Source organism: Sturnira hondurensis, unplaced genomic scaffold (genome assembly GCF_014824575.4).
Source record: "Sturnira hondurensis isolate 20B ecotype Veracruz unplaced genomic scaffold, ASM1482457v3 Scaffold0009178, whole genome shotgun sequence".
In the NCBI taxonomy this organism is placed as follows: Eukaryota; Metazoa; Chordata; class Mammalia; order Chiroptera; family Phyllostomidae; genus Sturnira; species Sturnira hondurensis.
Window position 1 is genome coordinate 1596482 of NW_028081809.1, and position 24343 is coordinate 1620824.

Genomic DNA, 24343 nt, shown 5'->3' on the forward strand with positions numbered 1-24343 from the left:
TTTTCCCATTGTTGCATAATATTCTATAGTAGCTATGTACTACACTTTACTTTTTTTTGATTATGGCATTACAATTGTCCAATTTCCCCCCCTTCATTCCCCTTCACTCTGCACACCCCTCCCCCACATTCCCCCCCTTAGTTTATGACCACGCGTCTCAAGTTCTTTAGATTCTATATTTCCCCCACTATTCTTGCCCTCCCCCCTATATATTTTCTACCTACTGTCTATGCTATTTTCTGTACCTTCTCCTCCCACTCTCCTGTTGCTAACCCTCCATGTGATCTCCATTTCTATGGTTCTGCTCCTGATCTAGCTGTCCTCTTGGTTTGCTTTTGTTTTAGGTGTAGCTGTTAATAACTGTGAGTTTGCTCTCCTTGCACTGTTCATATTTTTTATCTTTTTCTTAGATAAGTCTCTTTAATATTTCATATAATAAGGGCTTGGTGATGATGAACTCTTTGAATTTGATCTTATCTGAGAAGCACTTTATCTGCCCTTCCATTCTAAATGAAAGCTTTGCTGGATAGAGCAATCTTGGATGTAGGTCTTTGGATTTCATGAGTTGGAATATTTCTTTCCAGCCCCTTCTTGCCTGTAAGGTTTCTTTTGAGAAATCAGCTGATAGGTACTCCTTTGTAGGTGACTGTCCTCTTATCTCTTGCTGCTTCTAGGATTCTCTCCTTCATTTTAATCTTGGCTAATGTAATGATGATGTGCCTTACTGTGTTCCTTCTTGGGTCCAACTTCTTTGGGACTCTCTCAGTTTCCTGGATTTCCTGGAAGTCTATTTCCTTTGCCAGATTGGGGAAGTTCTCCTTTATTATTTGGGTTTCTACTTGTTGCTCTTCCTCTTCCCTTTCTGATATCCCTATAATTCGGATGTTGGAGTGTTTAAAGATGTCCTGGAGGTTCCTAAGCCTCTCCTCATTTTTTTGAATTCTTGTTTCTTCATTCTTTTCTGTTTGGTCATTTTTTTCTTCCTTCTGGTCCACTCCCTTGATTTGAGTCCCTGTTTCCTTTCCATCACTATTGGTGTCCTGTGTATTGCACTTTAGCTAAACAACCTTATATCGAGGGACATTCAGCTGTTCCACACACAAACGATCCTAGATCAAAATCTTGGCTCAGTGTGGTGCATCACCACTATGTGTTGGCTGGTCCAAGGAGGCCTTCAACTGCTTGGTAATGACCGACCTGCTAACTGTGGAGTGCACAGTGGGAAGGTCCAGCCCAAACAAGTCAGACAGTGTCTCTGCACTGATGGAGTCACAGACCCTGCTGTGGGTGAGGAGGTAGGTCTACAGTGACTCGTTCTGTATCTTCCCAGCCGGCATGGTTTACACTCTGTCCACCTCAGGGAAAAGGTCTCACACTTTGCGATTAATCTTCCCATTGATGATAAAACTGTGATTGGAAGACCCCATAGGTCTTCCTGTCGCCATCTTCAAGGCCTCAAAGGAAGTGACCACATGTTCCTTCCTTGATTCAGGGGAACTCAGCAAGGTCCGTCACTCGCCCACCTGCAGCTGGTGATGGAATCGCTTGTTAATCGTGCTTCAGCAGGCATCTGTCTCAGGGGCAGCTATGTAGGGGTCTCCGGGAGCATGGCAGGCACCAGATAAACACTCCGGCAGCTCCAGGTTGATAGGCAGGTGGAAGGGCACCTGCTGGCACTGCTCCACTTTCTCCTGCTTCTGGCTGCGCTCCTGCAGGCTACACAGCAGCAGCCCTAGCCCAGAAGCTTCTTAGCCTGGCCACTTGACCGGATGACCAGCAGGGTGTCGTGAGCATCCTTGGCCAGGCCTGGGCAGAAGGCACACACATCCAGCAGCACCATGGTGCAGTTGTCCAGGAACTGTAATGGACGGTCTGCATGCTGCCCATTGTCCAGCAGGTGGCTCATAAGCCCAAAATCACAGGCCTGGTATGAGTGGGAATGCAGGGCATGATGATAGGCATGGCATAAGATGGTGCAAGTGCAGATATAGGGTCTTGTGTCCTTAGCATAGAGATACTTGCAAAGTACCTCCATTGGCACAGCTGAGACTTCGACCTCATTTTCCACCTGATCTCAGGGAGAGCTTGAGGAGGCCTCAGGGAGTGCAAGCTACCGCCAGTGGGCCTTGTAATTATGTGCATCAACAGATCTCCCCTGTGGACCCTTCTCTTCCAGGCAGCACTGCCCGTGGTCAGCGCTGGTGCACACCTGTGCCTCATCCTTCAGGTGCTCCCTGAAGGATGTACTCTTCAGAGTGAGGATCCAGCATTTCCAGCATCAGAGTCAGGCCCAGGTCAGTGGAGGAAGGGGAGCACCTGGGATGTATGGAGGCGCCGTGAGAAGGCAGTCTGGGGCAGCCTGAGCTGTGCTGCCAGGCAGGAGGCCCTTAAGTTACATGAGTGGTGGACAGACACGGGCGTCTGTTACAGGAGTGTGAAGGGGAGTCGCCCTTTACCTCCTCCTTCAACCCAATCCCTGACCCTTCAGTCTGTGTTCTTCTGAAACTCTCCATGTGTTCACATGTCTGATATCAGTGTGTGTGTGTTTGACCCTTGAAGAATATGCGGGTTAGAGGCATAGACACTACACAGTCAAAAATCTGAGTGTGACTTTGGGCTCTGCAAAATGCAGTAATAGCCTGCTGTTGACAAGAAGCCGTACCAATAACATAACCAGTTAACATCTCTTTTGTATGGCATTTGTGTTACTCACTGTATTCTTACAATAAACTTAGCTACAGAAAAGAAAATGTTATTAAGGAAATCATAAGATAAAATGCATTTACAGCACTGTATGTACTTTTTGAAAAAAAAAATCCACGTGTAAATGTGCCGTACAGTTCACACCCGCATTGTTCAAAGGTCACCTGTAGGTGGCCTTATGTGAATGGGGTTGGCAGCTGTTGTCAGAGGTGATGGCTCCCTCCCTCTGCAGCCCTTTCTGCCCGTGGCTTCCGGGGGCGCGACCTCTTCAGGCTGTCCTACACCCCGCCTGGTCCTTCTCCAGCTCCCGTGCTGGGTCCTTCTCATGCAAGTGACCTCCAGATGAGGGAGGGTCCCCGGCTCAGTCTGGGACTGCATTCCTTCTCTCTGGGCACCTCCCAACACCAGGTCTACATGGTGTTTAGAAGATGTTGGCTCTCAGATACGTGCCTCCAGCCTGAAGCCAGACCACCACCTGCCCACAGAACACCTCCGCCTGGACCTCTGAGAGGCTTGCGAAGGGACCAAAGCACGACTCCTGACATGATCCCTCCCGAGCCTGCTCCTTTCCCCGTCTGCCCACTGTTTACTGGGAACCCTCCTGCATTATTCTCTTTTCCTTCCACAGTGCCCACCACCCACACATCCCAGGGCCTGTAAGCACCCGGGTCTGCCCGCTCCCCTCTTCACCCGTGCAGTCCGGCCTCATCGACACCTCACCTGCCCAGCTGCCCAGGCGGCCTACGCTGCTCCCCAGCCTCAGACCCCCCAGAGCAGCGCTTTTCACAGTAGATTTTTTAGATTTTTCACTAAGATTTTAAAAAGCGAAAGTGATCACGTCTGCCCACAACCCTCGCTGCCGTCCCGGAACAAACCCAACAGCCTGTGCGGCCTGCCCCTCACGTCTCTCGGGCCTTTTCCCCACCACGGCCCGGGCAGCGCGGATTCCCAGAGAGACCTTTCTATTTTGCTCATTGCTACAGCTCCAACACAGTTTCAACATGTGTATTTTAATTAAATAAACTAATTCTTATTTCACTTTTCAAACTTGACTGTCTTGGAGATTTTTCCATATTATCGTGTATAATAGCTATCTCTTCCTTTGGAATTGTTGCATAGTGTCCCATTACGTGGATTTGCCCTGGTACCTTTAGTTTTCTCTGGCAAAAAACTGAGCTGCTCCATTTCCACAGGTGTGATTAACAAATAAATTAAGTGGGGGGATTTAGGAGGGGAGTTCTTGTCCTCATGCAGGGAACTGTTCCTAGAGCCTAACTGTTCTCCCTTCCCTGTAAGCAGAGCTGGGGCCTGGCAGGTGCTGGTGGCTATTTCGCAATCCCAGCCTCCCTTGCAGCGTGGTCATGTGATCTCATCCCCTCCCGTGGAAGGAGTGGAAACGACCCCTGCTATTTCCAGGTTGGGTCGTGGAACAGCAGGTGTCTATCTCCACACTCCTGTTCTCTGCCTCCGATGGCTGGAGCAGCAGTGACCGAACGACTTTGGGAGGCAGACAGTGGCAGACGGGCCGTCAGCCTGACCTTGTGGCCTCACCAGTTTGGAACTCAGACTGTCACGTGAGGGAGAAGTAATCTTCGGTCTGGTTAGAGCTGCTGTGTTTTTGCATCTCTTCTCTCAAAGCAGCTGTTGTTATCCTCACTAAAACTCTACTTCATGGGGTGGTGGGACTATTCGGTATGTTAATAAATACAAAGGAATGAGGATGGTGCTGGCCCGGAGCCCGCGGCGCACGCGCGTTGGCTAACAGCACCGGTGATGAAGACGAGAGAACAACCCAGACCACCAGGAAGGAGGAGCACGTGTAAAGGGCCTGTAGTACACTCCAGCGCCATGCACCGGTGAGGGTGCACCGTGTGGGGTTGCCACCGTGCAGCCCGTAGCTCAGCGCTGTGGCCCAGACAATCCGAAGTTGATTGGGAGTAAAAAAATGGAAAGCAGTGTCTCGTTGGATTGTGTCTTTGGTCACAAGAGCTCTTTATGGTGACTAAAATAGTGTGGCCTACTCTAAAAGTTCCTAAGAAGCATGATTAGAAACTTGTGCCAGGGGGACAGGGACAGACTGATGATTACCACACAGATGACTTTCAATTACCTAGAAATAAAATGTGAAGAAAATGTATGCACCACCTGTTTTCTAAAATTGATCGTGGTATTTCCTTGTGTCTTCTTCCCTGACTTCCCACTCTTATATTTACACATCGGGTACCTGCATTTCCAGAAAATCCTGGGGGTTCCTGACCACCGTGGAGTGCACGGCCCTACAGCCATCACCCCAGGAGGCGTGCTCCCCTGGCTGCCTGGTTACTGGAGGAGACAAGGAGAGCTGCAAATCTACGGGAGCTGGGAGCAGGCTGCGGGGAGAACCAGCAGGAGGACTACAGAACGATGGAGTTGCCGGGAGCCTTTCGTTCCAATAAGTGCACAGAGTTGCTGCTGCTTTGCTGCACGGCAGCCCCTGAGGAGATTCTGTCCCTGCTGTCAGTCAACGTTGTAAACTACGGTGGAGCATTGATATAACAGGCAGGAAGGAGGTTGGGTCGCTGGCTTTGGCCTTGGAACATAGAGAGGAAATGTGAGAATAAAGGTGGGAGGTTGAGGAAACTTGATTTCTGGCTGATCCTGTGTTGCCTTGAGCAGGTCCCCACCTCTTGAGTCTGTGTCCTCAGTTGCTAGAGGGAAGATTACTCTCCCAGTGTCCTCAGGGCCTGCAGTGTCGAGGAACTCATGAAAAACTCCAGAAGCCTGGGCCATGGATGCTCAATGGCCTTCACATCTATGTCTGCGTCCTTTCACACAGGGCTCCCCAGTATGGTGTGACCAGAGCTTCCTGGTTGTGGGGAGAAAGTCTCCTCCCCTCACCCACCTCACACTTTTCCTAACCAGTTGGCCCAACGGACAAAGCAGCCTCAACTGGTCTTGGCTTCAGCCAGACCCCACTCCACCCCCCTTTGCCTGGTGGGGCAGCCCTGACTCCCACACCCAGCCGCCTTTCTCTGAGGAGCCTCTGCAGGCCCAGAAGGCACATGGTCCCTTTGGTCAGGGCCTCCCAGATACCAGGAGAGTGGGCAGAACCTTCCCTTCTGCCCCCTTTCCTAGCCCATCAAGCATTTCTCTCTTCCAGGAGCCTCTTTGGAGCTCAGGTGAGCACCCCCCAGGCCCTTTGACCAGAAGTCATGGTTCTGCATTACCGTCTAAGCCTTGTGCACCTGAGCCTGGGTCCTCCTCCTTGCGGGGTTGGGATGGGGGAGCAGGTGGCACAAACAGGTGGGCCTCCACCTCCCTCTACATGCTGAGGTAGCACGGCTCAGAGATTGTCCTGGCAGTCAGGAGACAGAGTCCTCCTGTGCCAGCCATGGCACCAAGGTGTTGCCTTGGTAAAGGGGGGTCGGCAGAGCAGCTGGTGCTGGAAAAACCATCAACATTTGGACAGAAGTGGCACTGATGCTGGTGAGTGCACCACACACACCCAGCTGTGTTCTGCCCCAATGGCACAAGGGAGGAAGGGCCTGTGACTCCTGGAAGGGTTTTATTGTCACCCCTGCTCCAAGTTCAGCCCTCAGGACTCTGAGGGTTGCTGCTCATTTGTGAACTTAGGAGACAGGATGAGACATAAAATCCAGTGCTTGACAGCTGCCATCTAATGTATGAGACCATGTCACCAAGCTCCAGGGCAGCAGAGAGGGGAAAGGTGGAGCATTCCCATCCCTGCTTTTATGATCTGGTTGGGGAGATGACGGTAAAGAGACTAATGCTGAGCGTGCACGGATGAAGACTGAGTCACTCAGGGAGGAGTGAGTCAGGGTGCCTGCTGTTTGCACTGGCCGTTCAGTTCTCTCAATCTCAATTGAGAATTCAGAATTCTCAATCTCTCTGAAATTCAGTTCCCTCTCCTGCAGAATGGGGTAACTTACAGGAGGGGTGTGGCGTTAAATGTAGCATCAGCCTTGAAGGTGCTGTCAAGTGTGTAAGGCACTGCGAGTGCAGGACAGCGTTGTTAAATGGTTCGTGTTTCTGGGGGACTGACGAGTCACAAGCAGTCGTGTGAAAAANTTCTAAGCCTTGTGCACCTGAGCCTGGGTCCTCCTCCTTGCGGGGTTGGGATGGGGGAGCAGGTGGCACAAACAGGTGGGCCTCCACCTCCCTCTACATGCTGAGGTAGCACGGCTCAGAGATTGTCCTGGCAGTCAGGAGACAGAGTCCTCCCGTGCCAGCCATGGCACCAAGGTGTTGCCTTGGTAAAGGGGGGTTGGCAGAGCAGCGGGTGCTGGAAAAACCATCAACATTTGGACAGAAGTGGCACTGATGCTGGTGAGTGCACCACACACACCCAGCTGCGTTCTGCCCCAATGGCACAAGGGAGGAAGGGCCTGTGACTCCTGGAAGGGTTTTATTGTCACCCCTGCTCCAAGTTCAGCCCTCAGGACTCTGAGGGTTGCTACTCATTTGTGAACTTAGGAGACAGGATGAGACATAAAATCCAGTGCTTGACAGCTGCCATCTAATGTATGAGACCATGTCACCAAGCTTCAGGGCAGCAGAGAGGGGAAAGGTGGAGCATTCCCATCCCTGCATTTATGATCTGGTTGGGGAGATGAGGGTAAAGAGACTAATGCTGAGCGCGCACGGATGAAGACTGAGTCACTCAGGGAGGAGTGAGTCAGGGCGCCTGCTGTTTGCACTGGCCGTTCAGTTCTCTCACCTGCTCAGAGCAGGGCTGGGGCTGAGTTCATGCTGCTACCCCAAGCTTCCCAGGGGGTCCTGATCGGTGCTGCCTGCTGGTACCTCTCAGTGTACCAGCTGGCACCACCTGAGTGCCGCACTCCCAGGTGGGCTCATCAGCCCCACTTTCCACCAGGGGAGAAGGAAGTTCTGAAAAGTTAAGGGGAAGAAAGCAAACTGGTTTGTCAGATTTCTAAACCAGGGGAGGATGGGAGGCAAGAGACCGGCATAAAAGAGATGAGCTTTGAACAGGCAGGATTTAGGGGACCAGTGTGAAAGGAATATTGCAAGCAAAGGGAACAGAACAAGAAAAGTTTTAAAGAATGGAATGCAACACGAGACACATTTTGCCATTTATTTGTCAATTCAGGTAACCTGTGCTATTCAGGTAACCTGTGCTGTACATTTGCTTCTGCTAAAACTCCACGGAATTCTCAGTCTCTCTGACATTCAGTTCCCTCTCCTGCAGAATGGGGTAACTTACAGGAGGGGTGTGGCATTAAATGTAGCATCAGCCTTGAAGGTGCTGTCAAGTGTGTAAGGCACTGCGAGTGCAGGACAGCGTTGTTAAATGGTTCGTGTTTCTGGGGGACTGACGAGTCACAAGCAGTCGTGTGAAAAACACCCAGTGTATCAAGAACTGCCAAGAAAGAACGGGTGAAAAACCTCCCAGGCTCCAACCCAGTGGCAGCCTTGGAACCTGCTCACAGAGGTGGTAGGAGAGACTGCCGCAGGTGAATGGCGCCCTTGCGCGGTCACTTTCCTGAACGACAGCTCCGCCCGCGGGTTAGTGCCGGGAGGCGCTACTGCGCTGGTCCAGAGGAAGGACGGTGAGTGATCCCCGCTCTGAAAGGCAGTGTCCCCCCTCCCTGCGCCGCCCGCGCGGCTTTGTTCCTCTTGCACCCGCCCTGAGGCTCCCAGTCCCCCTTCCTTCCACTGATCTGGACGCCTCCCCACCCCAAACTCTGCTGCGCCAGCTCACTTGGCCTCCACCAGAAAGGCTTTTTCTTTCCATTTATCTCTGTATTTACTAAATTTAACTTTATATCTGGAAAACTATTCAAAAAGGGGGAAAACTCAAAATAGAAAATTAAAATTACTCCAAAGCCCACCACTTAGAAATACCTTAAAATGTTTTGTGTGTGAATGTTATTTCAGAGGCTCCCAAACCTGTGTGCCGAAGAACCGATTTCTGGAAATAATGATATAAAACGGATTTTAGCACACAGCATTTCAAAATGTTTCCTTGGTGCCGGACTCTGGGCACAGTGCTGTCAAAGCACCAGGCTCCCCAGCACTTCCTGTCCACTGCCTGGTGGGCGCAGTTATCTAGAATGTCCGAAGGCCCCTTGTCCCGCTGTGGGAAGCGGGCTGAGAGTGCAGCTCTTGGCTGGGACCGCGGTGGAAGAGGAGGTGGGGTGCAGATTCAGGTCTGCCCCATGGCGTCGGGGCCTGGGCACTGGAGAGCCTTTCTGAAAGCCAATGAGCTGCACGTGAGATGTCCAGGTGCTTACATTGACAAGGAACAAAAACTCTGGGTGAAAGGTTTCAAGAGCAGCTGGGGACCTCTGCCCTCCATTAGCCCAAGCAACGCGAGAGGGCATTTCCCTCCCTGGCTTTCCTAGAGGAGTTTGTTTGGGATCCTCTCCTCCTCTCCCACCATGGCAGGATCCAGTGGACAACATTCAGAAGGTGCGGGCACCTGAGCAGGCCTGGGCTTCCAGAACTGATGCTCTCATGTGAATCACTGTTACCAAGTGATCAAAATCCAGGGAGCTGTGGGTCTCAGATGTTCCTACAATGAGGGCGTCTTTTAAAAATGGGCACTCAAAAGTGATTGCAGGAATAATTTAGTTTTTGCAGTTACAACTGAGGTCAAAAGGGAACAGTAAGTACACACGTTTTGAGAGCTCTGAGCTGAAAGCCAGCCTGCAAGTGCCAGCGGCCAGCCCCCGTGACACAGAGGCAGAGAGACGAGCCAGTCTGTCTGACACCATGTCCCCCAGGACCCTGCATCTGCCACAGCCGGCTGCAGCCCACCTCTGTCGGCCCTGCATGATCGACAGAGCTGCACACAAGTCCCACCAGTTGGGGGTGCAGACAGGAGACAGAAATCACACCAACGATTTGAGCAGGGAAAATGTAGCATAAAGGTGTGCGAACTAGTAACAAGAATTCACTGCTGAGGAGGGATAAACAAGCTCTGAGGGACACCACAGGTCTAAGGGGTGGTTTCGAGGAAGGAGCAAGCTTGGCTGGGATTCAGGCCTCAGGGAGGGGGCAGAACTGGTTTTCTGTGCCACCTCTGCTCCACAGCCTGGGCTGCGGCTGGTGAGCAGGAAGCCCCCCAGGGTCTCAGCAAAGCTTGTTGGAAGGAGAAAGCCCTGGGTGTCCCACACACCACTAGCAGCTGTAGACCCAGAGTGGAGAAACACTCGGAACCAGGCGGAGAAGACTTCCTTCTACACTGGGGTCCCTCCCAGACCCTCCTAGTGACAAATCTAACAAAAGAAAAATGTGCATAGGGTCCAGCTCCAGTATCACAAAGGAGGACAGAGAAACATGGATTTGGAGTCGAGAAGCAATCAATGAACACCTGTCCACAGCAGTGTGGGCGACAGCCCCAAACTGGAAGTGACCCAGGTGCTCGCCTACTAAAAAGGATAAATTAACAAAATGTGAGAGACACGCAAAGGAATGTGCACTGCAGTAAAAAACGAGGGACATGAGCCACACGCAACCAAAGATGTGTGGGGAAAACTGCAAAAGAGAAGATATTTATGCAGCTTAACAAGTAAAATGACATGCTATATGATTTAGTTGTACATACATCTATGGTGAAGCTATTTTTATATGAGCGAAGTAGTGAGTAAAACAATATGCAGGAGAGTGGTTGGCTCTGGAGGGGCAGGAGGGGAAGATGGGAAAGGGACTGGGGAGGCACACAAGGTAGCTCCAGACCTATCGGTAATGGACTAGTTCTTGTAATGTTCTAGTTCTTGTATGGATGGCAAGTTCATGAGCACTCATCTGATTACCATGCCTCATAGCTTACATGAATGTAACATCTGTTACATATGTACCTCTGTATGTGTCAGATATTACTTAAGGAAGTAAAAGGAATCAAATCGTAGAAGGTGGTTTGGGAAGTTGCCTGGTCTCATGGGGCTCCTGTCTAAAAGGATGGGTGTCTTAACTGATACAACTCCTTACGAGCCAGCATGTTCCAAGTTGCTGGCAAAACACATACAATTCTTTAGAAAACACAGGTGAAGTGTCCAGGACGATGGAAGCTGTGGTTCTCCATCAATCTCCAGGGATGAGATAATGTCGGGCAACCTTCCTTGGGGTTCTGGGGAGGAGCTGCCTCAGGAAGCTGGGGTCCCGCATTGGTACAGGCCCCCAGGAGTGAGTTTGTCTGCTTTGGGGCCCTCAGCGTCGCCATTTGTTTCATCTCTCATAGTGCCCATCTGTGGCGGGACCAGCCCTCAGGGTCAGTTCTACCAGAGGGTGTCTGGTCTTGGCCCCAGGCCCGGTGCTGACCTCCAGTCTCCAGCCTGAGCCGGCTGACGACAGGACTTCCTCCAACCCCGTCCTCTCCCACTGCTTCCTCAGAGCAGTCAGAGACCGACAAGGTGAACTTCAACGTAGTCTTAGTGATAGTGTGGGAACTTAGGAATCCAAACTGCACGAGCCGCCACAGATACCCAGATGGGAAGAAGAAAAACTAGAAGCAAACCCTGCCCAAGCTTCCTGACAAGTTTGAAAGCTCAGTCTGCAACAAGAACAAAACCTGGACCTGCTTTCTGCCTTCCCTCTGGCCTGAATTACCTACAAGAAATGTGTTTTTACAAATAGTAAATTGACCTCCTTACCTGTTCTTATTCTTCAAGACTCGTTTTTGAAGCTACGTCTCAGAAGTTGCTCCTGACTCCTCAGGCGTGATCGGGGGTCCGTCCTGTGTGTCTTCAAGGGCTTCCACCCCATCTTACTCCCACTGTGGTTTCTTCCCTGCCGGTTCCTGGGACCCAGCCCAGGGCCCAGGATGCTGCAGACCCAGCCCGTTCCTGCTGAGAAGTGAAGGCACGCGTGAAAATGAATCCAGTACAAGCGTCATTTTTAGCTGTGGGCCCACATTTTGCTTGACTCATCATGACCCCTGGTGGTGACCAATTTCCATTGTGGACCCAACAAAATCAGCATCACTCCACAGGGCACTTTCTTTTGTTCAAGGAAAGACCTGAGTGCCAGCTGTGAGCCAGGAGCCACCTGGCGCAGGGGTGGAAGCTGCAAACCAGCACTGTCGGCGTTGGCGTTAACACCACAACCTTGATGCGAGGGACACGTGGACTCGGACGGCCACAGAACCAGCATGGAGAAGGACGGCCCCTGAGGGAAGTGGAAACTCTGTCACATGAGCTCCCTCAACACCATTCTGTTTACCATTCCCTTGAAGGAAACTTGGGTTCCCGTTTTATTTTTGACTTCAACCAACATTCCCGTAAAGTCAGCACCTACTGCGGCTCCGGCTGCCCCACTCCTCCCCTTCTGTGCAGAGCGGGTGCCGGGGAGGCAGGTTCGGGGAGAGGACCCAGCGCTGCCTGTGGCCTCGGTGGCCTCCAGTCCCTCCTTCCGCTGCCTCCCCACCCAAGGCCTTCAGAAATGAGCCCTAATGGATAACCAACCACTTTGGAAGCAAAAAGAGAGTTGGGCCTCTTATAGTGAAATTATAATAGAATACAACAAAATGAAAATACTGAAACCCTAGGAAAAAAGCATAAGTGGCTTTAAATATATATACACATATACACACACATATATGTATACATACACACACCTAGGCCCCAATATGTATATATCTGGGCCTAAGTAAGTTTTATGTACAATCAGAAGTTATAAAGGAAAACTGAAACATTGAACATTGTAATGCTTCTACATGGCAAAAATGAAATAAAATTGAACATAAATAAGCAACTTCAAAACAACGATAAGCTGAGAAAAAATACAAGAAAACACATGACAAAATGCTGGTACACTTCATATGCAAAGAACAATATCAAAATTTAAAAGAATACCTGGAGCCCTGGCCAGTGGGACCCAGCTGGTCAGAGTGTCGTCCCATCATCAAGGGGTCGAGGAGTCCCCCGTCTGGCTGCTACAGTCCTCGGTCGGGGCAAGTGCAGCGGGCAACCAATCGCAACCGGTCGATGCTTCTCTCTTCCGTGTTTCTCTCTCTCCCTTCTTCTCTCTCTGAAAAACATTGGAAAAAATCTCCTCTGACTGCAGGGGGAGGGAATACCTCAGTACAAATGGATAAAGAGCTGGTAAGTTTCAATGTCATACAAGTGACCAGTTACATGAAAATAAACAACGCCATTTGCCTGGTTGACATAGTTCATGACTCGTATGCTGACAAAGGCATGTGGGGGGTGCAGGGGGATGTCTGTGGGATGCGGGGGACACTTCCAGGGCAGACATGTAGTCATCAGACCCTCCAAACAGCGGACGCACACATCTCTCATGCGGCAGCACCACTTCTAGGAGGACACATGCATCACTGGTCGCCCCCGTGAGGGCGAATGCACAGCATGTCCAGTAAAGCATGGTGTGTGTGCGTGTGTGCACGCACACACACTTAAACTCGGAATCACTTGTCTCCCCATACTGTGAAAAAATGATTTGTAGCTGTGGGTTGAGTTTTCCTCCGCTCACTGTGACACCCTGTGTCATTGTTAAGCGAAGGACGGTGGGCTTGTCCTGAGGGGCCGGTTATCACTGCTCAGGATGATGAGATTGTGTGTTATTATAAGCCCAGAACACACTTAACAACAGCAAGAAAACAGTTAGAACTATCTCTAAATCCATGAAAAGATTGTGACTCAAAAATATATTCATCAAAATGTTAGTAGTGTTTTACCTCTGTGTGACTGGAGTTAGGGTAGTTTACTTTCTTTGTTATTTTTTAAAAATTTTATAAGGGAATAAAGTATTGTTTTAAAATCAGAAAAACCCAGGCTATTTTCTTTCTCTCTCTCACACACACACGCACACACACAATTAAACCCTGCCTTTCAAATATGCCCGATCCAGCTACCACGCTTGACTGCTGAGGCAGCAGATGTAAAGACATATAGAAACAGACAGGCAGACTGGTTAATCGATGCATAGATAGATAGGAGCGTTGCCTTGTGAGAACAATGGGAAAGCCACATTCTGAGATTCAAGGTGAACTGTATGATTCTTGCTTTCCTTTGGAGGGACACGGTCCTTTCAAATAGCCCTGTTAAGAAGGACACTAAGTACAATTCCTAAGTACATACACCATAAAAATTAAAAGGTAAAAGCAGCCATCAGCTGAAGCTTTGGGTTTTCTGGGTCATAGGCTCCAGTAGAGCTTCCCTGCCTGGAACAGACTCTTCCCAAAGCTCGCCTTTATAGTGAATGTAATTACACTTCAACGACACTTACCTATTTCAGACAATTCCCCAAAACTTCTGTTCTTTACCAGCCTGATGGGAACATTTGTCCTCTGATTCACTGATGAGTATTCAGACGAGGAGCGGGCTTTTAAAACCACAGTTGCCTTAGTCCTATCGCTGACTCTTAAAGTGAAATAACAGCCTGTGGTTAAAACCGTGGAGCACTAGCAACCCCAGTGGTGTTCTTAACCAGCCCTCAGCACCTCGGTAACAGGAGACCTCGGCCCTGGTGCTGGAAGGCAGAACGTGGAGAACAAGTCTCTGACCTTGGCTTTGTGGCCTTGCAGGGCACTTCAGAGTCCTGCACCTCAGTCCCTGTGGAAAGTTGCACCGATTCTTAGATTCCTTTCTGACCCTCCCAGTGGGGGTGATCAAAGTCACCCGGGCTGGGCTACTCTGGACGTGTCCTGGTGTGGCAGCTCTGCCCATCCAAGCAGTGCGCAGGGGACTCCCAAGGCGGAGGGGGCTATTAAGGGTCTCCTATCTCATCACATACCATGGAGAGGTGAAGTCCATGTCACCTCTCCGTGAATCTCAGGCTGCTGGTGACAGCTTCAAACAGTACAGAGTAGTGTGAGTAACTCCCTGTGGTGTCCGGGACTTGGTCCCAAAACACCACACAGCTTCCTTCTGGCTGTCTACATGTGCTCCTGAAACATTCTTTGAACCCAGCTACCCAAGTGTGCAGAGCTGGGGCCGTGAGCAAGGCGTGAACAGGTGCTCTGGCCTGTGGCCCAGCTGAGCCTGGCCTTTGAGCCACTGTTGCCTGGCCCCAGGCAGGTGAGTGGAGGACCCCCAACCACCTCCATCCCTCCCAGCATTTTGAGTCTTCCTCACAGAGGCCCCCAACATTGCAGAGCCAAGACAAGCCATGCCCACTGGGTCTTGATGCACAAAATGTGTGAGCACAATAAAAGGCTGGTTGTTTATGCCCCTTGGTTTGTGATGGGTTATTGGGCAGTAATAGCACCTGGAACTCCAGGTCTGGTCTATGAGTTCACCTAATAAACACTTACCTAGTGCTTACCATGTGTGAGGCCCTGTTCTAAGTAAGATGCAAATATTAATGTGTACTATAATTATAATACAAACCTTTATAACATCCCTGCGAGGTCCATGCTAATACCGTCTGTAGTTTACAGTCCTGGGAACCGAAGCTCAAAAAGTCAGGCAGCTTGTCTGAGGTCACATAGACGCGAAGTAGCAGCAAAGGCAGCGTTCTGATGGGGAGCTGTAGCCCTGGAACGCACACTAACCACAGGGCAGGTACTTTGTTTCTGCCCCAGATTTGTAGCCAAAGCTCTCTGCATCAACTCCACCTATGGGCCCTAGCCTCCACGCAGCATCCTTTGTTCCTCTCTGCCTGTTGCTAAGATGCGACCAGGGGATCCAGGGAAACACACTTATTTTGCACACCTGGAGAAAAGTCTCATAAGAAAACCCATTCTGCCTAAGGAAGGGCAAGTACATTGCGTGCCTTTCAGACCAGGTCGTGAGGACCCTAGTCCTGCGCTGGTTTCCGCAGGCCCCAGGCAGGGGTGGACTGACATCAGGGAGACGCTCGCGCAGCCAGAAACTGCTGCGGGAGCTGCAAGCCCCAGCTTAGCAGTCGTTTCGTGTGGGTCCCTGCCAAGTGTCCTGAGTCCTTGTGCGCTTGCTCAGCGGGCCGCCATCTCTGAAAGAGGAGGGTGGGGACGGAGGCCGCCAAAGATACTGGGTTTCTTTGCTTTGGTAACTGTTTATATGCACCAGGTAGCAAATCCTTATTTTAAAGATAATAATACTTCGTGGTCTTTTAGCAGAAACTCTTTTTCATACTTCTTCCATTTTAAAGTTTTTTTTAGAGCCATGTGCTCCAACACTGATTGTGGTGCCATTAGGTCATGCAAAAGTCCTGTGCTGAAGTGTCCTCTACTTTAGCAATCAATTGAAAACCAACAACACTGTTTAGGTTGATTCTTCCCAAACAAATAAAATCCCTGAGTAAAAATGGTTTAGCTTCTTACCCACCTACCATTCTATCTACAGAAGAGAAGGAACTAACTCATTAACGTAGAAATAATTGCCAATGCAGGGCCTCCAAACATCCGTGATTCTTCCCTCTCTCTCCTTCCATCCCTCCTCCTCTCCATCTTTCTTTCCCAGCCTCCCTCACTTCCTTTCTTCTTTCCTGGGAGGGTGTGCTTTTGGGGTTTAGTGTGAGAACCGTGGCAGGCACAAGCCAAGTGCAGCCTGGGGGAGTGCTGGCAGGACGGCGTCTGTTTGACGTAAGTCCTAGCACGTTAGAGACCCGGAGAGGCAGATCATACATGACTCAGAATTCATTGAAGGGAACACCCCATCCATTGTTTACCAATAAACGTATCTGCTAACACTGAGAGTTCAGTCTCCCAGGACCTCTCCTGCCAAGAACACGTCAGGCAGAATAAAGCAGCAGGACCTGTGGAGGCAAGTTAGGAGAGATGGAACAAGACACCGGGGAGGGAGGACTCAGGGTCAGAGAACTTTCATTCTGCTCCATGTCCTGGCCCTGTCTGGGCCTATTTTCCTCTCCTACATTCATTCAACACAATGAAGAATGGAAAATGTGCCTCGAACCCAGTAACCTCCATCTTTCCCTCTGAAAGTGGTTCCAGGCCCCTGTGAGCTGAGCATTATTCTAAAAGAATTCACAGCTTAGACAGCTAGGAGAGAACAGGAAGGGCCCAGGCGTGAAGCAGCCCAGCACATGGCCCTGCGTTGCTCAGGGGGCCTGTCCCTTTCCACGTTGATGACATTCCTGTAATTTAGAGGGTATGTCTGTTAAGAGGGCTGATGAACACTCTGTGGTAAACCCATTCACCTGTTATGCAGGAGACTGTAGACAGAAAAGAATCAATGCAGAAAAACAGCGCTTAGCCCACGTGGAGAGGATTGGTAGTCCCGGGGAGTTCCATGTGTCCCACCGAGACCACGTAAAGCCTCGTGAGCTTCCTCCTGGGACTCTTACTCCCCAGGACACCAAGAAAGTGAGGGATAACTTCCAAAGAGAAAGACGTGTTTCTTAACGTCCTAAGAAAAATATAAAAGAACAGAAAATAAAATAGATTGCGCAATGAGGATTATGTAATGGTGGAAATACAAAGGAAAAGAAGGGTATATGAACTTCTCTAAATAAGAATGCTAAATGATGTGATTTAATATTTTTTAACTTATGTAACCTTATTAGCCAATGTCACCCCAATAATTTAGTTTTAAACATTAAAAAAACTAAAAGATTTTTCCAGAGTTGTACTGAGACACTTACCTTAAGAGTTCGTGGGTTATGTGAGGCCTGGTTCAAAATTACAAGTGTTAGGACTTAGCAACTAATCTCAGATGAACAAATCCAGCGTGATGCCAACGCTTCAATGCCCTCAAAAAATAGGAAGCTGCTGATGATAATGATGGTGATATTGATGACAATTACAATAAAACATGAGAACTTTTCTAAGTACCTTACAAATCTTAGCTCAGTTCATCCTCACATTAACCCCCTGAGTTGGACCCTTGCAGTTGGGAAAAACACGGCACGGGGAGGTTGAAGACACTTGAATGGCACTGCAAGAAGCCACCAGCTCTGCGCAGGTGACCATAAAGAGGGAGCTGCTTGTTTATGAAGGTTGGTTCTTGGGGGGATTTTGGAGTCACCTCGGATTTCAGGGTATAGTACTTGGCCTGACATTGTCAAGAATATCACTTGTTGAGTTAACCCAGAGGTAATCAAGTCCCAGGGATTTGTACCAACCAAAATGATTTCAGATCTAATTGTAAATGAGAATACCAATTTATAAATTTAGAGGTTCCCACACTTCCATCGGCTAATAGCTTAGAAGTTTTCTCACTGTTGTCCCTACGCCAAAAGAAATATCCAACAGTCTCTTTTATTAAGTAGTTAGGGCTAAACAACTTAATAAGCACATATGTCCCCAAACCTTCTAGCCATTTAAAAAAAATATGTATGAAAGTGAAAGAAAAATACGATGCTTACTTTGTTACTTATTGATGCAATTTGAGTGCCTGTTGGGTTCTGAACACTTTAGCCCTGAAGCCTGATGGGATCCTGCCTCTCCCTCTCACTTCCTGCTCCATGTCGGCTTTTGAGCTGTACATGCTTTCACCACAGCAACTGCTAAACCCAGCTCTGGACCGACGCGACATCATCAAAAGGAATATGATGAAGCTAATGCTGCCAGTAGGCCCTGTGGTGTTCTGTCAGTGTGCCACGTGGCTGTGTTTCCCTTGAGACCTTAGAATATTCTCCTCCGGTAAACTTCGGCAGGGAACTGGGGCACCTCAGCACACCGTTTGGGAAGTGCATTAACTTACACTAAGAAATAAACTACCGAGTGTCCTGGACTTGTCACTTTTCCTCCCCATGTCACACTGGGAAAGCAAAGCAGAATCAGAAACCAACAGATATCCCCTGGCCCCCTTTGGGAACCGACAGATGTACCCCGACTTGGACTTAGCTACTCAGTGACAGTCCAGCCCAGTGCAGTGTGGCTCGCTTGTGTGTGTGTGTGTCTGTGTGTGTGTTACTCTGTCATTTGGGTCTCTCAGATCCCAAATGCCAGGACAGAACAAAAAGTTGCAAGCTTTTAATTGTTTTGTATAATACTTGCTTAGGCAAAGGGTTTATTTAACTTTTTACAAACTATAACTTTTTGTGAAATATATATGTATTTTGAAATGTTTCTTTAAATTCTTTAATCACTATCTCAGAACAAGTTACTCAAAACAGAGAAGTATTGGGTCTCAATTATAAAAAACTTGTATTTGCTTTATGCAGTGCAGAAGCCCCAAACTGGGGAGCTGCTAAAACGTTCACAATATTCCTTTAAAAACGACTTGGTGGACCAGCTGATGTGGACGCGCGGTTTATTTCTCACATTACAGGGGAGCACCCCCCACCCCGCCCCCGCCCCTGCCCCGTGGGTGGTTGGTGTGAGAGGCCACACCTCCTTCAATCTGAGGTTTGCTGTAAGGGCTCTCAGACCAAAGAGGCGCGTGTCCCGTGTGTGACTGTAAACTACGTCACCTCAGTGTGTACATGCAGCAAGACACAGTCACAGGACAAGACGCTGCTCCCCAAAGGAGGTAAGGAGGGAGTTCCCATCCATTCCCAAAACAACGCGCATTCCTTCTGGCCAGTGGCCATCCCGTCAGTTTGCGGTCATGGAAGCGAGAAGGTGTTTAACAAGTTGGTATTTTCAACATTTTAAATGCGGATAAGCAGATTCAGAGTTAATGATCTACTTTCAAGGCTAAGAGCTAGAATGTTCAGGTTAAAATAACTAATGCACTTTCGTCCCCTGAGGGATGTAAGGACCACGTTTCATCAATTCCAAGCACATTCCCTCTCCTTCCCAACATCTCCGAGGGCAGGTAGCCTCTCAGTCCCTGTTAGCCAGGCAGCAATGGTGATCAGGTTGTCATTGCCTGCCACCTTCTGGCTGGATCTAGGAATTGCAGCATCAAATTTAGCAGAACATGGTGTCAGAGCTGACCTCTTCGTGGAAGGACATTTTAGGAATACCTCGATCAATTTATTTTGCTTCTATTTTTATTTTTTGTATGCACAAGAGAGATATATGACAAAAAAACCTATGTTTCAATGTGTCAAAGCAAGCTCTTCCAAATGTATAAACAGAATTAACTTGCACCCCCAGCACCGCACCTAAAAGGTATGTACGCCAAGTCTGTCGTGTCGGTTCAGACTCTCCTCCCACACACAGACAGTTGCTCAGTCTTTGGGTGAGCACCGCCAAGAAGTTCAGGGGCGTGCACCCCTGGGGCAACCTTCAAGCAGTGGGGGTCAGAACTGGGAGATAAATAACTCAGCTCCATCTGTAGGTGGACAACTGTGCTTCTTAGAGGTCTCAGAGGGACTAAGTCCCATCTCCTACAGTGCCGACCTCAGATTCTCACCCTTGTATTGGCCTTTCCCCTTCCCTGTGCCCCTCACTCAGCTCCTCATGCTGGCACCTGGGCTCGCCTCTCGAACTCTGCACTCGAGACCTTGGCTCTGGCTGGGCAGTGGGGCAGACCCAAACTATAGACACCTTTCTCACATTAGTCACGATTTCCTTTCCGATGTGACTCATGAATGCTGGTCTTTGCTCCAGGGACGTCATTGTTTTTAGGCCCCCTAGGCTGACAGAGCAACAAAAATAGATGTGCTTACTAACCTGTGTGTACACACCACCTAAATACATGATCATCTGTGTCAATATTAAGCCTAACATGCATGTGTTACGGTGCCTCTGACTCTACTCCACCACCACACAGGTCCTTCTAACCTCCTCAGGGTGCTGTCTCACACTCTAACAGTGGGACGCATGGCTCCCACCATTTCCTACCCACTCACTTAAGTCGTTCACTTCTAGTACATATGCATCATTGCAGTATGAGAATTGTTAACCCACACTGTTGTGAGAAATAACTTTGCCAACCAGAGGACAATGCTTATGCAGCTTCTTTTGCTGTTCAAAAAGAAGGCTCCACTTATTTCCACAGTTACTTAGGTCGGAACCTTTCCTTCAATCCTTTCCCTTCAGTTGTTTCATACATTTATAATATAGTTAGGTTGTTTGCGCACATCCTGAATTCCATCCAGGGATGACCGGACTCCCTAAATGAAATTTTCAATTTGCATACATTTGGATTCCTCTGTGCTGCAAAAGTCTATGGGTTTGACAAGTGCATCTGATCGTATCTCCACCATTATTGTACCATTCACAACAGTTCCACTGCCCCCAAATCCCACGTGCTTTACCTGTTCAACCCTCCCCCGCTCCAACCCGCTGGCCACCACAGACCTTTGCAACAGCTCCAGGGTTCGCCTTCTCCAGCGCAGCGAGTCACTACACCGACACAGCACACAGCCTCTTCAGACTGGCTTGCTCACGTAGCATCCACTCTCGTGCGTGTGTCTTGATAGCTTTTTAAAAAATTGCTGAGTAACATTCCATTGTTTCAAAGTACCACAATTCACTTAATGATTCATCTGTTGATATTTGGTTGTTTTGGTTTTGGTTATTATGAATGAAGCTCCTATAAGCATTTGTGTGCAGGTTTTCATATGGACGTTTCAAATGACTTTGTTAATTAGCTAGGCGCATGACTTCTGGGTTATATGGCAAGACTATTAAAACTATTATATGTTTATATATTTACCATGATTACCATTTCAGATTATTTCTGATATTGTATTTTAGATTTTCTATGGTTCTGCCTTTCGTTTCTTTTTATTATTCCTTCTAGTCTTCTTTTGAATTAATTGAGGTCCCCCCACCCATGCTCCCACTACTTAAAAAGTTATACACCAGTTGTTGTTTTTTTACTGTTACCTTGAAGAAAATATTTTTAATGCATATCTTTGCAAACCACCTGAGTACTTTTTAAGGGTCTAACATTTGAACTCCAATTAAACCCACTTTGAACTCCAATTAAAACTCAATTTTTACACTTTTGTTCTTTTATTTTTTTTAGTTCTATGTTGTTCTTAATGTTACAAATAAGACATTATTTGTATTGTTTTGTTAAGTAAATGTTCATGCAGATTTACCCATATTTTTTGGTCACCCCACTTTCTTGAACCTCAGACCTTCATCAGATCATTGTCCTTCTGCACACAGTTAATCTTCTAAATTTCCTTCATTTAGAGTCTATTGGTAACAAACTTACTCATTCCATGTCTAAAATGTCTGTTGCACCCTCATACCTAAAATACAGCTTCACTGGGTACTAACATTTCCTGAGTAATATCTATTGTTTTTCTTAGTCTACTGTGATATAGTTGCAGTCTTTCTGGCTCTTGCCGCTGCTGCTCAGAAGCCAGTGAGTCTTACTCTAACTGTGTCGTAGGCAATCTGACTTTTCTCACCAACTGCTTCTCCTAATTTCTCTGGTGTTCTGGGGAGTAGAAAGCTAGAATGACCGGCTTTCTTCGGGGATAGGCAGGTGGCTTCATCAGGAAATGTGTCAGCTACTACTAAGACAGACCGGGATGGCCGTCACTTCTTCCCCAGTAGCAGAAGTCCAGAGAGGGCCGTGAGAGCTGGGGAATAGTGGCCCCACAAAGTCACCAGGAGTGTCATCCTCATTGCTTTGCCAAGTAGGCTGCAAACCCACGTACACTTCAGGCAGAAAAAAAGAAGGGGATTAAGCCCAAAGGGGCACACACCAGTTGTTTCTCTTAAGAAAGCTTGTCTGGAGCTCCTGGCCCACTCTGTCCACCTCCCTCTGACAATCCTCAGCTCCAAGGGAGGCCAGGAGTTTGATCTTTTTCCTGGTCCTATTGCTGCTTGAGTGGAACTGGAGAGTTCCAGATACTTGGTCGGCAAGCAGCAGTCTCTGCCACAGGACCCGACGCTTTTACTGCCTGAGGCTAGGCATCCAGGGAGAGACTGAAATCAGGATGATGATTTACTGGAACCAATCGTAAATATGGAAGAGAAAAGGGTCAAAAGCACCAAGGGAGGGTTTGGACTTTGAGAGTAGGCACATCTTCACTTGAGACTAATGCAACAGAAAACACAGCTACCACATCGGTGTGGGTGGTGAGACAGAGCGCTGAGGGAAGTCCTCAGGGCACCCAGGCGACGAGGCGCCCCGTGGAACTGCTGAGTGGAGGGCAGCCTCGGAGGGCAGAGAGCCGGGCCCATCTGCTGTGTGAATGTCAACACCATCAGGGACGCCTGTTGAAAGCCACTTGTCAGAGGCTGCATTTCTGAGTAACAACCGGTCTCCATGAGCAGAAGAAACCGCTTTCACCAAAACACGTTTCTAAGTAGGACACACTCGGGGTTTAGCCTGTCACACCGAGAAAGCACTTGGTCCAAATTCGGGCTCATTATATAAGAGAACTGAATTGAAAGCTGAAGGTCATCAATGATCCCCCCACAAAAAAGTTTATACATTGGCGACAGGGCACACCCTTCTCAGCAGCCCTTTCACGTCTGTCATCAAGTGCCTTTCCCCCCCAGTCCGACCTTCCTGTTGTACTCCCAGCCCCACAGAGGCTCTGCATGAGGGGGTTTCCTGTCTGAACAACAGTCCGCATCCTTGGCGAGTGAGCTTGTAAACACGTTTGTGATGGAGTAAGTGCACTCGATCTATCAACATCCCTTTCTCCTCTACAAATAAGGAAAATAATGAAGAATCTGTTGTATTTGGTTACAGCCTTAGTCATTTCACCCCTCGAAGAAGAGAGGTGCTAGGTACCGTTCTTGCCTGCTTTCCCTGGTCACTATGTTTTTCACGTGTGGAATTAGATGAACTCAATGCGTAAGTGCTAGACTGTATCACCTCTGCGGCATCACAAATGCTCCAGACGAAACAGGAAGAATTAACGGTGAATATTGTGGGAAAGTCTCCCAGAACTATCAACCTATGGAAATCTGCAGGTCAGGTTCTAAATCACGATACTAATTTTAGGATAGGGATGCTTCTCTCCTTTTACATGAGATCAGGTGCGTTCAGGGTATATGGCTGAAGACAGCCCCTCTCTTTTAAATCAAGTTCAGTCAGCATGACTAAATAGCAGCTGGGGTCCCAGGTCCCCTGGCCACACAGGGCTCGGGAGCCAAGTCCATGGGCACCTGAGCTTTCGTTGAGCTCAAACTTAGTGCCTCAGTCAGGCCTGGTGGCAAGATCTGAGGAAGTTCACACACTTACATAGCTCAAAGCGGCACAGCAAATACTGGGAATTACATCCAGTATGGGCTCCATTACTGTGGACACTGTTCACCCTGACTACAATGTCCAGGCCTGTCTTTTCCTGTTTTCCCAGCGGCTGCGCAAACCACAGTTCTTGGGCAGCTGCAATCAGTGCTCCAGCTTCTCACCTCCATCCCTCCTCCCCCGAGTTCTCTGAGTCAACGTCCACTGACAAGAAAACCTGTGAGAGCAGCTCTCCCACAAAAACCCACGGAACCAGCATTCAAGCGACAGAACTGACCAAGCTGTACAGACCCTGCAATTAAAAGTTCACAGAAAGTCCTTATAGCTAAACTGCTACACGGAGCAGCTTTTCTGTCAGCAGTACTGGCTCTTCTGTGTGTAGAACAAATATTCACTAACAGACGTTCCTGACAGACTGACTGGGTCACAGCTGCTTGTTGTTCTTTGAATTACAGCAAAGATTAATTTTATAGTATAATCTGAAGTAACTCTACACCTTCTCTGATTCATGTTTTTAAGATTCAATCCAGCATTAAATACTACATTACCCAACACACATATTAAGGAATGATATTTCTCCTAATTATTTTGTTAATGTTGATTTGATAAGAAGTGAGAAATGCTAGGAAAAATCTCTTGATGTGTTTTTTATTAATTGACTGAGATTGTTCATCTATGTGCACGTGTATATGTTTATATCTAAAACAAGATAGCTTTTT

At 48.6% G+C, this 24343-nt stretch overlaps 1 pseudogene; it reads right to left on the minus strand.

Annotated features, from left to right (window-relative positions):
* Window positions 1-1127: 1127 nt before the first annotated feature.
* LOC118994164 (eukaryotic translation initiation factor 3 subunit C-like) lies at window positions 1128-2279 on the minus strand (annotated as a pseudogene).
* Window positions 2280-24343: the final 22064 nt, after the last annotated feature.